General features: G+C 37.9%; 1 protein-coding gene across 2 annotated transcripts in view; it reads right to left on the bottom strand.

Annotated features, from left to right (window-relative positions):
* The window catches only part of JAM3 (junctional adhesion molecule 3), an 86,311-nt gene that overhangs the window by 29,469 nt on the left and 44,405 nt on the right, over positions 1-12,437 (bottom strand). The window lies entirely within an intron of this gene.

Raw genomic sequence — 12,437 nt, forward strand, 5'->3', positions numbered from 1 at the left:
GGAAAGTCTATAGAAATACAGCTAGAGTGTTATAAAAAAATAACTTGTATTTGAAAAATTACTTTGGGTTTGCAAAATGCTTTACTCATAACATCCTACAAGGTAGTACATATATTACTTCTATTTTACAAATGTGGAAACTGAGGCTATAAAAAGATAAATGATTTGTTTATGATCACACAATTAGTATAAGATCACATAATGGACCTTATGACATCAGACTCAGGTCTTTTGACACCAAGTACAGTGACTTTATCACTTAACCTATTCCAGAGGAGCTATTTCAGAGGAGCACTTTTAGACAGTCATAAGCAAGCAGCTTTTTCTTAGGCCTCAAGAAAATAGCTTTTATCTGATACATTTCCTAATGGAAATGACAGGAAGATGTGGGTCCTTAAAGTTTCACTTTTCTTTTCTATTTTATAGCAAAACTCTATGCTAGGTTCTGAGGGTATAAAGACAAAAACAAAGCAGTCGGTGCCCCCAAGGAACTTATATTCTATTGAAGTGCCTTTTCCCTATTAATAAGTGTCATCAGCTCCTGGGGCTGAATCCTACGCCCCAGTAACTATGTAATGAGAACCTAAAACCGAATTTCACATAGCTCCAACTAACCCACTGACCAGCTCTGTGGTGGTGGTGGCATGTCTCCTACAGGGATCCTTAGGGATGGAAACAGGAGGAATTTGGGTGCCTATAACCCTGAGAAGCCATGTCTGATGATCCATATCCTTCCAGGGTAACCCTAGAAAAGTTTTGGTCATCACCAGGGATCAGTGAAGAGCATTTCTTTGAGTATGAAACACACAGGAATTCTGTACTATGTGTAGTGTAGTAGAATCCACATCAGATCAGAAGCCAGAAGATTCCAGTACAAGTGCTAGTTCTCCTACTTGTCATTGGATCTTGGGCCAGGTACTGCTCTGGACCTCTACTTTGTTATTTGTAAAATGAAGGAGTTAGACTATAGGATCTTTAGTGTACTTTCCAGTTCTAATGTTCTTTATTCATGGGGAGTCTGATAATGCTTAGCCTTAAAACAGAAAACCTCTGGGGGAAATTATCACTAGCGAAGAATGCAGCAGGCAGTTAACTCTGACCTAGCCCTTGGAGACATTTAGGAAGAATTAGGGTTTATGTGTTAAAATACTTGTATTAAATACCTGCAAAGATTATTGTGAAAAAAATTCTTTGTAAACCTTAAACAAACTACATAAATATGAGCAGTTATTATCACCTTGAACAATCTCTGATTTGTTGATGGTTAAACAGTGATGTCACCACATTAATGGAAGGTGGGTTAGTACAGTATCTCTACTTGTCTACTAAGTAAACACATCATTTACTAGACAAGCATACCCCCTTAAATGAGGGAATGTAATCCATTTGATACTAATATAATATAGATGAAAATGTTTCCTGGGAATATGCTAAGTCCTAGTTTCTGAATTCCATACTTCACCAAGCAATTTTTCCAAAATTACTGTAGTTTCTCAGGATCCTGGAGAGAGACTGCTTATTGGGAAATAAAAGAATGATTCCTTAGATAATGTAGCAAATTAATAATAATTAATAATTATTAATATTGATAATTAATTATAATAAATTGGCATTTTTTTGTTTTATGAACACTTCTTTAGTAGGTTTGGTCAGCATGCAGCCTACCAGGGTTGGTTCACCCTCAGTAGAATTGGCAACTGAATTAGCCTTTGAAGAACTGACAGTCTCAACTCAAGAATAAAGGGACCCAATATGAAGCATATGATTATCAATATGAAGCATATGATTATCTAAATCAATCTCAATTATTGGTCGGTATGCAAGAATAACATAGATAATACAGCACTGAACTTTTTCTGGGTCAGCTACTGACTTGTAATCTTATGCAAGTCACTTAATAGCTTTGTATTCTGGTTCTTCCAACTGAATAACAGTAAAAAGGATCCCTGCTTATCCTTGAGATGAACATACCAGAGAAGAGATAATGTGCATTATTAGTGTTGTATTTTCTCTTTGGGGAGCACAGTGTACTATGACCTTTGCAGAAGTCTGACCAGAGAATAGTAAGTCTGCACAAACCAAATGGTTTTACAGTAGAAGCTCATAAATCATTTAGTCAAGAGTACTATGAGTGAGGTTAAACAACACATAGAAGTGTCAATGGGTTCCAGTGTCTGGACTACTGAATATCCAGGAGAGAAGGAAAATAAGGGGAAAAGAGAGAAAGAAAAATTAAAGGGATGAGGAAAAAGGAAAGACAAAAATGAAAGTGGCACATGCAGCAGAGAGTACCACAACAAATCACTCAGATATCACGGTCACCTTGCCTACTTTAGACCAAACTTAGAAAATCATAGTAGATGACCATCAGAAAACTATTCCAAAAAGTCAATACCAAAGTCTGTTGGGTTTTCTAACTGAATGACAATAAGTCCTAGCTAATTCTAAAGGCCCTGGACAGCAAGGTCCAATGTATGGAGGGCTTTTTTTGTTAGTCAGGAAAAGTGGAAAATAATTAGAAAACCAAACAGAGTGGCATTTGGTCTAAATTAAACTATGGTCTGGGCTGGTGTGTCCTCAATCTGATAATTGCTATAAAAAACACATGCTCACTCTAACAAATACAAGCAGAAACCCCCAGGAGGGGAACCTATATTTTCTGCAAAAAAAAACACCCACAAAGCTTTATTTTTATAAGCTGAAAGGACACAGTCTGACTTATTTTGGGTGAGCAGAGCATGCTGTCTGGAAGAGCTTGATTCCCAACAAGAAAGACATGTTGGTCCAGCCAGGGAATGTAGAGAGGGATTAGTGAGGACTGCTGAGAGGGCAGATGAAGTGGTGAAAAGGTTAGATACTGTTGAATGACCTCATAATATTTTTTCTTTGTTTCTTTCCAATGACCATTTGGATTTATATGCCATAAAATGTTAGTGCGGGAAGAGACTTTCAAGATCATCTGGTCCAGCCTCTAATTTTATAGATGGGACTTCCAGTGTTTAAATTCAGAATAAAAACATTTGCAATCTCCCTTTCCCTCTACCAAAAAGAAAGAAAGAAAGAAAGAGAAAAAAACATTCAGAGGAAGAAAATACTGTGGGTGATTTTTTTTTTGAAGGACGAGAGCAATTAGATCCAACAGAATGAAGAGGTTAGGGAAATACTACTTCTTAGTTATACCTCATTATTACAGAGATGCTAAGAACCAGTAAGATGGTCCAGAAACAAGGCTCCAATGAGCCGTTATCATCATCATCAAACAATTGATATTAATACACCATGTAAGAAAGGCTATTATCAGGGCCAACTACATTGAATTAGGCTTAGAAGCTAGGCTAGTAAAATCGGCAGGAACTTAGTAGCTAGGATAGAGTAAGGACTTAGGGCCTTAAAAACTCAGGTTTACTTCCAAAATGCTGGATGGTTATTTTAAAGATTCACAGCATAAAATAGTAGTATCCAGTCACTAAATTTTCTAATGTAAAGGGCATGGGATGGCAGCCACCATATTGAGTTATATATCTGACCTGGCCAAAGATTCTTAGGATCAGAGCTTTAGGGCTCTAAGAAACCCTTGAAATCTAACTTTATTTAAAGATGAGGAAAACAAGAGTCATCGAAGATACCCAAGGTCACACAGATATTAGCACAATCAGGATTTAAACCCAGATGCTCTGACTCTAAATTCAGTGCTTCTTCCAGTGAATCACCTAGGTTCTAAATCTATATGGCTCTCACTCCTACTTCAACAAGTGAATCTATAGGCAGAGAACTCCATTTGCGTTTGGATACTTTCATGAAAGCCCAAGGAATAGCACACTATCAAAGAATTTCTAACAGACACACAAATCCTGCCTTGTGGATACCAGTATGGGGACTACCCTGAAATAAAGAGTATAGAGTACAGGGCCTTCCCCAGCCAGGAGGTTTCCTGTTTTTTTCTTCTAAAATAGAAGGCAATGTTATGCATATGAACTAATCTGCACACAGAAACATGCAGCAGTGAGGGCTCACCAGAAAAAAAAACAAACAGAGATGACAAAGATTGGAGCACAAAAAGGCTACTTATCTGCATCTGAATCATCTCCTTTAAACAACAGTCTCTTATCCACATTTGGTCAGAGAGATGGAACACTGATAAACACTGGAGGGGTAAAAAGCAAGTTAGCAGACACCCTGGGGTCCACTTATGAATCAGTGTCAGTGGTTAAGCTCCCAAGCTCAAAAGTTAAAATGCACTCTCTTTCGTTGGGTCCTGCTGCACAAAGAGGAAGATTTTTGGTCTAGTTTGTAAAGTCAAGTTTAGTGTGGGGAACAATTATCATAGGAAAACCTGTCAGACACAAACTAGCTGGATTCCTAAAGGGAGAGGGCCCAATCAATGCTTCTTTAGGGTGAAAGGAACAGAAAGAGAAGCTCTTAAATTCAAAAAGTCATTGTCAGCTTGATAAATGGTAAATATGATGTCAGTTCATTGTTTCCATGAAAAAAAGAGGATACTTTCCTACGACCAGGACTGTCAATATCGGTCTCCAGTAAAAATGCACAGAGAAGGGGCACAAAACAAAGACTGTACTTTCTTCACAAACATTTCAATAATCAGCAGAGCAGGAAGGAAATAAAAAGAAAGTACATAGCACTCCTGGAAATTTAACCAACTGTACATTCTTTTGAATATTATTTGGTTTGTCTCACAGCACTTTCTGAACACTAATTAAGCCTGCAGGCATTCCACAGAGGCGGGTAAAGATTGCTACCTTCATTTCACAGATAAGTAAACAGCCCTAGAAAGTTTACATGATGCTTAGAATCATGAAGACAGAAATAAAAGCGAAGAGATCTGACTCCTAATACCTGTCCCTAATATCTAAATCATATTTTTACCCCCTTAAAAAAAAGAAACATTTTATTTAAACTCTGTCAAGATCTAAAAGAGACAATTAACAAATGGTTGCAAAGAGGATATCCATCTGAAAGGCACTCAGAAAGATGAGTCATTTGACACTGAGGTTTAAACATATCCCATTGTTCCATTGTAAACCCTTTCCTCCAAGGGTTTGAATGTGAAGGTTTTATGGAAACAGCTCCTTCCCTGGTAGCCATCTCTTATTTCCAAGAGAGATACAAAAGTGAGGTAAGGGAGAGCAGAGGCAAGAAGCAGATGGGAACAATAAACTAAAAAGAGGAAATTCTGACGCTGATGCATACAATGGCTTTCCTTAGTTCACATGGGCCCTTCAAGCCATTTCTCTGAAACTATTGTGTTGCCTTTTTCCCTTCCTTTTCCTAATTTGAACATTTTTAGCAGCTGCAGACAGTATGGCACCTGAAGGCTTCTTACTATACAGCTCTGGAAGAATTTCCTAAGACCTTGTCCTTTGCAGATACACTATACCTATGTGAGAGATGATGATCTCTCAGATGGAAGCCTCCTCAAAGGGTTTATAGTTTTTGTTAATAGTTCTCATAAAGGGCAGCAATTAGGAGATCACTGGTCATGTGGAGAGAGATAAGGTTAGAAGCCAGATAGTAAGAGAGTGGGAGGAGGGAAATTGGAGGCACCTGTTGTAGATGGCCTTCTAATTGTATTATTGAAACACTCCCTTCTGACCTTGTTAAAACCCCCTCAGACCCTGTTTTTAAGCATGTGGCAGAAAGAATAGAATAGCCCTACCCCCAGCCTAAAACCCTTGCAAGACTTCCTGCCTTTTCTGGTCTCTGGCAGACTTGTGAATCTGCTGCTGGGGAAGATTTCTGTGAATAGATTGTGCTCCCTGAAGCCCAGCCAATGGGAGAAGGGGAGGGGGGTTTTGGGAGGAGGAACTCGCATAAAGGTATAAATAAGCCTTGCTTTCTGTAACCAACTGGTACCAATACGTGCCATTAGGGCAACGAGGTGCCGTACTTGTCCTCCTTGGCCCTCGCTCGCCATTGGGGCGGTACCCTTTCTCATGAGAAAGCAATAAACTCCTTTCTGCTTTCAAGGTAACTAAGTCTTTGATTGGTAATTTGAGTAGTGGTCTCTGTCCCACACACCTAGAGTATATGTCTTGAAACAGAAGAATATTCATTTTCAGTTTCACAAAAGGGCATAATAGGTAGTTTCTACTTTGAGCAGTTTGACTTGTTTGGGTATGGTTTGCAAAGCCTCATTAGACAGGTACGCTTTCTTGAAATCAACAGTGTTCCAGAAAATCCAGGACATAATGGTCACTGGAACCATAGCTCATTTATTCTACAATGATACTCCAGGAAGGCCAGACTACATGTTGGTCCACATTATATTCTGGAATAAACATAGAACTATCACTGGGCAGGAAGATGGTGCTATTTACTTTTCCAGGAAGATTAATATCTATAAAATTCTTCTAGATGTGTAGATTAAAAAAAAGTTGGTAGCAACACAAAGTATTATATTATAATAAAAAACTGAATTTAAACCATGATAGAAGTAGAGGTAATGATAATTAGCCTACAAGCTCCCTGGATCACTGAATGTAAGCCTATTTTGATTGATTTTCTCAAGAGACTTGGCATGCCTCTGCAAATCTCTTCAGAGAAGTAGAAGTCTACAAAGGAAACCAAATTCTGAAGGAAACAATCCAATCAATCCATATTCAAACAGGCCAAGATCCTACAGTGGAAGTTATCCATTATGACTTCCTGTGGAATCAAGATTCATATGAACTGCAGACCTGTTATCTCTGTGCTGAGTGCTAAGAAATAGAAGATTTCAATATTTAACTATGAAATATTGTTGAAATATAAACAGTTGAATGAGAAATTCAATGTCTGCCTTAGCTCCTTTTGAAAAATTAAGTTGTATGTAGATTTCTTAATATAAACCAAGAGGTAAAAGGAAGTCCTTTAACAAAATGGCTTTCAATCTAGACAAACTTTTCACTTGTTTGAAACTAGCTTTTACATGACTAACTCTGTAAGAGCTATATTTAGCCTGGCAGTGTTCTGTCCAGTTTGTGTCCTGTTTGAAGAAACTTTTTTCAACACTAACCCAGACAGCCTGGGTGGATGTCAGCATGCATCACTGCAGGACTTTATTTTATCAGCCTACTGGGGCTGGAGTCTAAATTTAAAATGGCATGCAGGCTCCACTGGAGAGGATTACACATCTGATCTCCAAAACAGGCCATTCTTACATACTTGCTTCAATGGAATTAATTCTAGAGAAAGAAATATACTCATTACCAGCATCTTGTCTATAATATATTGCTACCTTAACCAAGAGTTGTTTTGTTTTGCTTTGTTTTTTTAAAGAAAAAGAGCCATACCCTTGCTTCCTATGCCAAAGATTATGCCCAGAACTATTGACCCAAAGATAAAGGACCTAAAACAAATTGAAAGATCTGAGATAGAGTGAGAGTTTATTCAACTAAAGTTATCTAATCCATGCTACCCTGAGCTAAACCAGATCATCATGCCACCAAACAGAGCCAAAAAAACATGAAAATACTGAAAGATTTTCCTCTTGGTCCAGTACAAAATATCATAGTTTCAAATAAAGGTAAATCGGGGCAACTAGGTGGTGCAGTGGGTAGAGAACTGGCCCTGAAATCAGGAGAACCTGAGTTCAAATCCGGCCTCAGACACAAAACACTCACTAGCTGTGTGACCCTGGGCAAGTCACTTAACCCCACTGCCTAGCCCTAAAAAAAAAAGGTTTCAAATAAAGGTAAATCAACCCATAGTTCCCTACATCAGAATCTCATATAAAGGTAAGTTTATAATGTAACTTGATTGAGTGTATTTATGAGAAATAAGAAAGGCAGAACCAAAATGTTGCAGTAAAGACAGGGACTCACCTGAGCTCTACCAAATTCCCCTCCAAACAACTTTAAAATAATACCTCAAAATGAAATCTGAAGTGGCAAAACCAATAAAAGGACAGGGTGAAACAATTTTCCAGCCCAAGACAACTTAGAAGGTCAAAAGGAAAGGCTGGTCTCAATAGGATGAAAGACAAGCACAGTCCAGGGCAGGCAGTGAACCTACAAGCCAACAACAGACCATGGCTCAACAAGCCAGCATAGGCCTTAGGGGAGAGCAGTGGATCAATGAAATCAATCAGGTACACAAAACACAGTAGTAAATGACCATAGTAACCTAATATTTGACAAAACTCAAAGATCCCAGTTTCTGGGATAAGACCTCACTATGTGACAAAAAATGCTGGGAAAACTGGAAAGTAGTTTGGCAGAAACTTGGTATATCCCACATCTCACACAATATGCCAAGATAAAGTCAAAATGGGTACATGATTTAGACATAAAGGGTGATGCCATAAACAAATTAGAAGAGCATGGAATAGTTTACCAGTCAGATTTTTGGATAAGGGAAGAATTTATGACTAAGCAAGACAGGGAGCATTACTGGATATAAAAGGGATAGTTTTGATGACATTAAACTAAAGAGGGTTTGCACAAACAAACCAATACAGCCAAGATTAGAAGGAAAGCAGAAAACTGGGGGGAAATGTTTTATATCAAGTTTCTCTGATAAAGGCTTCATTTCTCAAATAAAGACAACTGGGTCAAATTTATAAGAATATGAGCCATTCCCCAATTAATAAATGGTAAAAGGATATGAACAGGCAGTTTTCAGATGAAGATATCAAAGCTAGGTACCATATCAAAAAATGCTGTAAATCACTATTGATTAGAGAAAGGCCAATTAAAACAACTCTGAGGTACTACCTTACCCCTAATTGGCTAATTATGATAGAAAAAGAGAATGACAAATGTTGGAGGGGATGTGGAAAAACTGGGACACTAATACACTGTTGATGGAGTTATGAAATGATCCAACTATTCTGGAGAGCATTCTGGAACAAAGGGCTATAAAACTGTGCGTACCCTTTGATCCAGCAATATCACTACTACATCTCTATCCCAGAGATTTTTTTTTTTTAAAGAGGAGAAGGACCTATATGTACAAAAATATTTATAGCAATTTTTTTAGTGGTGGCAAAGAACTAGATACTGTGGGAATGCCCACCAACTGAGGAATGTCTCAACAAATTGTGTTACATGATTGTGATGGAATGCTATTTTGCTGTTAAAAATGAGCAGGATGCTTTCAGAAAAATCTAGAAAGATGTATATGAGCTGATACAAACTGAGCAGAACCAGAAGAACATTGTACACAGTAACAGCAATATTGTACAATGATCACCTGTGAATGACTTAGCTATTCTCAGCAACACAAAAATCTAAGACAATGCCAAAGGACTTGTGATGAAAAATGGTATCCACCTCCAGAGAAAGAACTGATGGAGTCTGAAAGCAGATCAAAGCACACTTTTTAAAAACTGTATTTTTCTTGCTTTTTTTTTCTTTTACATGACTAATGTGGAAATATGTTTCACATGACTGCACATGTAGAATCTATATCATATTGCTTGCTTTCTTAAGGAGGGGCCAGGGAACGAGGCAGCGACAGCTCTACGCCCCTTGCCAGCAGGAAGCAGTTACAGAAGCCAAGACTTTTGCCCCTCACCCCAAAAGAATTTGGGTCCCATTGTGTGAGGGGGGAATGATGGGGTTGGGATCTGGACCCCGGAAAGGAAAAAACCTGGACTTTCCCACATGGCCAATCTCTGGCATTTGCCTAAGGTTATAATCCCATCAATTGGCCTTTCGTTGTGGCTACACTCAATCTCCCAATTCTCTGTTATCCTAAACCTAGCCTAGTCCTCCATTGTCTATGGCTCCTGGCCATTTCCCACTCTTAATCCTAGCTAGGATCCATTCTCCCTTGGCCACATGGTCCAGGTCCCAGGAGTTCTGTTTACCCCAGCTTACTGGCCACTCCCATTCAGATCTTCCTTAGACCCCTCATCCAATCACCCCAAACTACTTGGTCACTCCTAGATACCTCCCATAGTCTTTCTGTATATAAAGTCCATCTTGTCTCCATTAAAATGCTCAGATTCTTATAATCTAGCCACTGCTCACTCATGTTTAGACTCCTTAAAAGTCTGCCCAATATGACTATGTTCTAATAAACTTTGTCTTTGGTTGGAAAAAAAAAAAAGGAAGGGGCAGGGGAGAGAGGGAGGGAGAGAATTTGGAACTCAAAATTAAAAAAAAAGAATGTTAAAAATTGTTTTTATATATAATTGGAAGAAATAAAATATTATAAAATTAAAAATAAAAAATTAATCTATCTTGGTTGTAAATGTCAAATGCATACAATCTTTTTAAAAATCAGACACCCAAAAGAAATCAAATGAACATAATTTAGGATTTCAGTGGCTTATTAAAAGGGTATCAAATGTTTTTTACAGACTACACTGATATCTCAATTTAGTCCATTATCTTCCATTTATGTCCATAATCTGATCTATTATATGAAGATTTCCCCCAACATAACTGCTTGACCAATCAAGGAATAAATAGTTATAACAAGGTATCTGATGGCTACATTATAGAGAAGCCTCTATGTCCCGGAGGACACCATTTAACATTGCCCTTCCATTTACAGCAGGGCTTTTGATAGGTTCCTGTAGATAGAAAGTCATCTCCATAAAGGCCAAGGTATCCCATCATGCTATAGGGAAACATATGAAGAGTATATATTCCCTTACAACTAGAAACCTGTGCAGACAAGCACACTCCCAAACTCACCATGTAAAAATTCAAACAAAAAGTTCCTATATTGGTTTGTTAGAAATAAGCAGAGAAAACCCAATTTTATTAGCTCCATTTCATTTAAAACTGGCAGATCAGTTTTCCACATCTATTGGTTCAGAAAGACCCCATATAATTACAATGAAACTGTAATATTATCCCTTTGCCCACTGAAAAAAATGACAGGGTAGTTCTGCCTAATCTTCCAAATAAACAAGCAGCTAAAATTATACAAATGTGTGGGGGAGACAGGCAAGTCATCTTCTTTGCATGTCACTTTAACAGTCACTTTTTCTAACTACAGATGAATTTTAGAGTTGTATTGGCTCCAAAGAACAGTATTAAACATAAAACACTCCTGTCCATTGTGATATAGCCGATCCTAAAGGCACTGAAGTGTAACAAATATATATGACTAAATGCAGAACATGTGTCAAGGTATATTTTTGTTCTGCGAAATACCTTGTCTGGAAAAAAGTTATCCAGAACACTTGCCCTGAGCAGAAGACTGGCACGATGCTCCCTGCTATGTAAGCATTGCTCCTGCAAACACTGCCAACATCTGATCATAGAGTCTAGCCTAGAAGAGCCAACAAGAAGAGTGTTTGCTTTCCCACATACTATAGAAAAATACTCAAAAGTTATTTCTGCATTATCACTGCAGACACTGCAACGTTTCCTCTAATACAGTCTCTCTGGGGTTCACTCTGTCTTGATGCCATTTGGTGGAATATGGGAATGCAGAATCTCAGCCAAAATCACATAAACTTCTGCAGCTAGGGGGCTTAAAGACTAATGGGGGGGTGCTCCTTGTTGTTCTTACTAGCTGTGTGACCCTGGGCAAATGACTGAACCCTGTTTGCCTCAGTTTCCTCATCTGTAAAATAAGCTGGAAAAGAAAATGGCAAAACGCCCCAGTGGCCAGTATAGGGTAAATGTAGTTTTATTTAAAATTCAATTTTATTTTCGGGTCCATATTCTTTCCCTTTGTCTGTACCCCCTCCTCCACAATGAGGAAACAAAAAAAAAAAAGCCTTTACAAACATGTATAGTAAAACAAAACAAATTTTATTTGTCTCAAAAAAAAAAGTTTCAATCTGCACTCTGAATCCATTACCACTCTACCTGAAGGTAGTTAGCATGTTTCATTGTGAGTCATTTGGAATTGTGGATGGTCATTGTGTTGATCAGAGTTCTTAAGTCTTTCTAAGTTGTTTTTCTTTATAATATTATTATTATGTAAACTGTTCACACTTCACTTTGCATCAGTTCATACAAGCCTTCCCAGGTTGCTCTGAAACCTTTCTCTTTATTATATCTTACAGCACAACAGTATTTCATCAACTTCATAGACTATAATTTGTTCAGCCCTTTTCTAATTAATGGGCACTCCCTCAATTTCCAATTCTTTGCCACCATAAAGAGTTGCTCTAAATATTTTTTACATGTAGGTCCTTTTCCTCTTTCTTTGACACTTTGGGAGTGTAAACCTAGCTGGGTCAAATGCCTAAACAGCTTTTTGGACACAGTTCCAAATTGCTTTCCAAAATGGCTGGACCAATTCACAAGTCCACCAACAAGCATTAAGGTACCTGTTTTCCCACAGCCCCACAAGCATTTGTCAGTTTCTTTTTTTTTTCCACTATGCCTACCTGATGGATGTGAGTTAGTACTGTAGAGTTGTTTTAATTTGCATTTCTCTATTATTAATAATGTAATAATAATAAGAATGATAATAATAGCTAGCATTTATATAGTATCTACTATGTACCATGCACTGTGCTAAGTCCT

Source organism: Vombatus ursinus, unplaced genomic scaffold (assembly GCF_900497805.2).
Source record: "Vombatus ursinus unplaced genomic scaffold, bare-nosed wombat genome assembly UNPS02014813.1, whole genome shotgun sequence".
Taxonomy (NCBI): Eukaryota; Metazoa; Chordata; class Mammalia; order Diprotodontia; family Vombatidae; genus Vombatus; species Vombatus ursinus.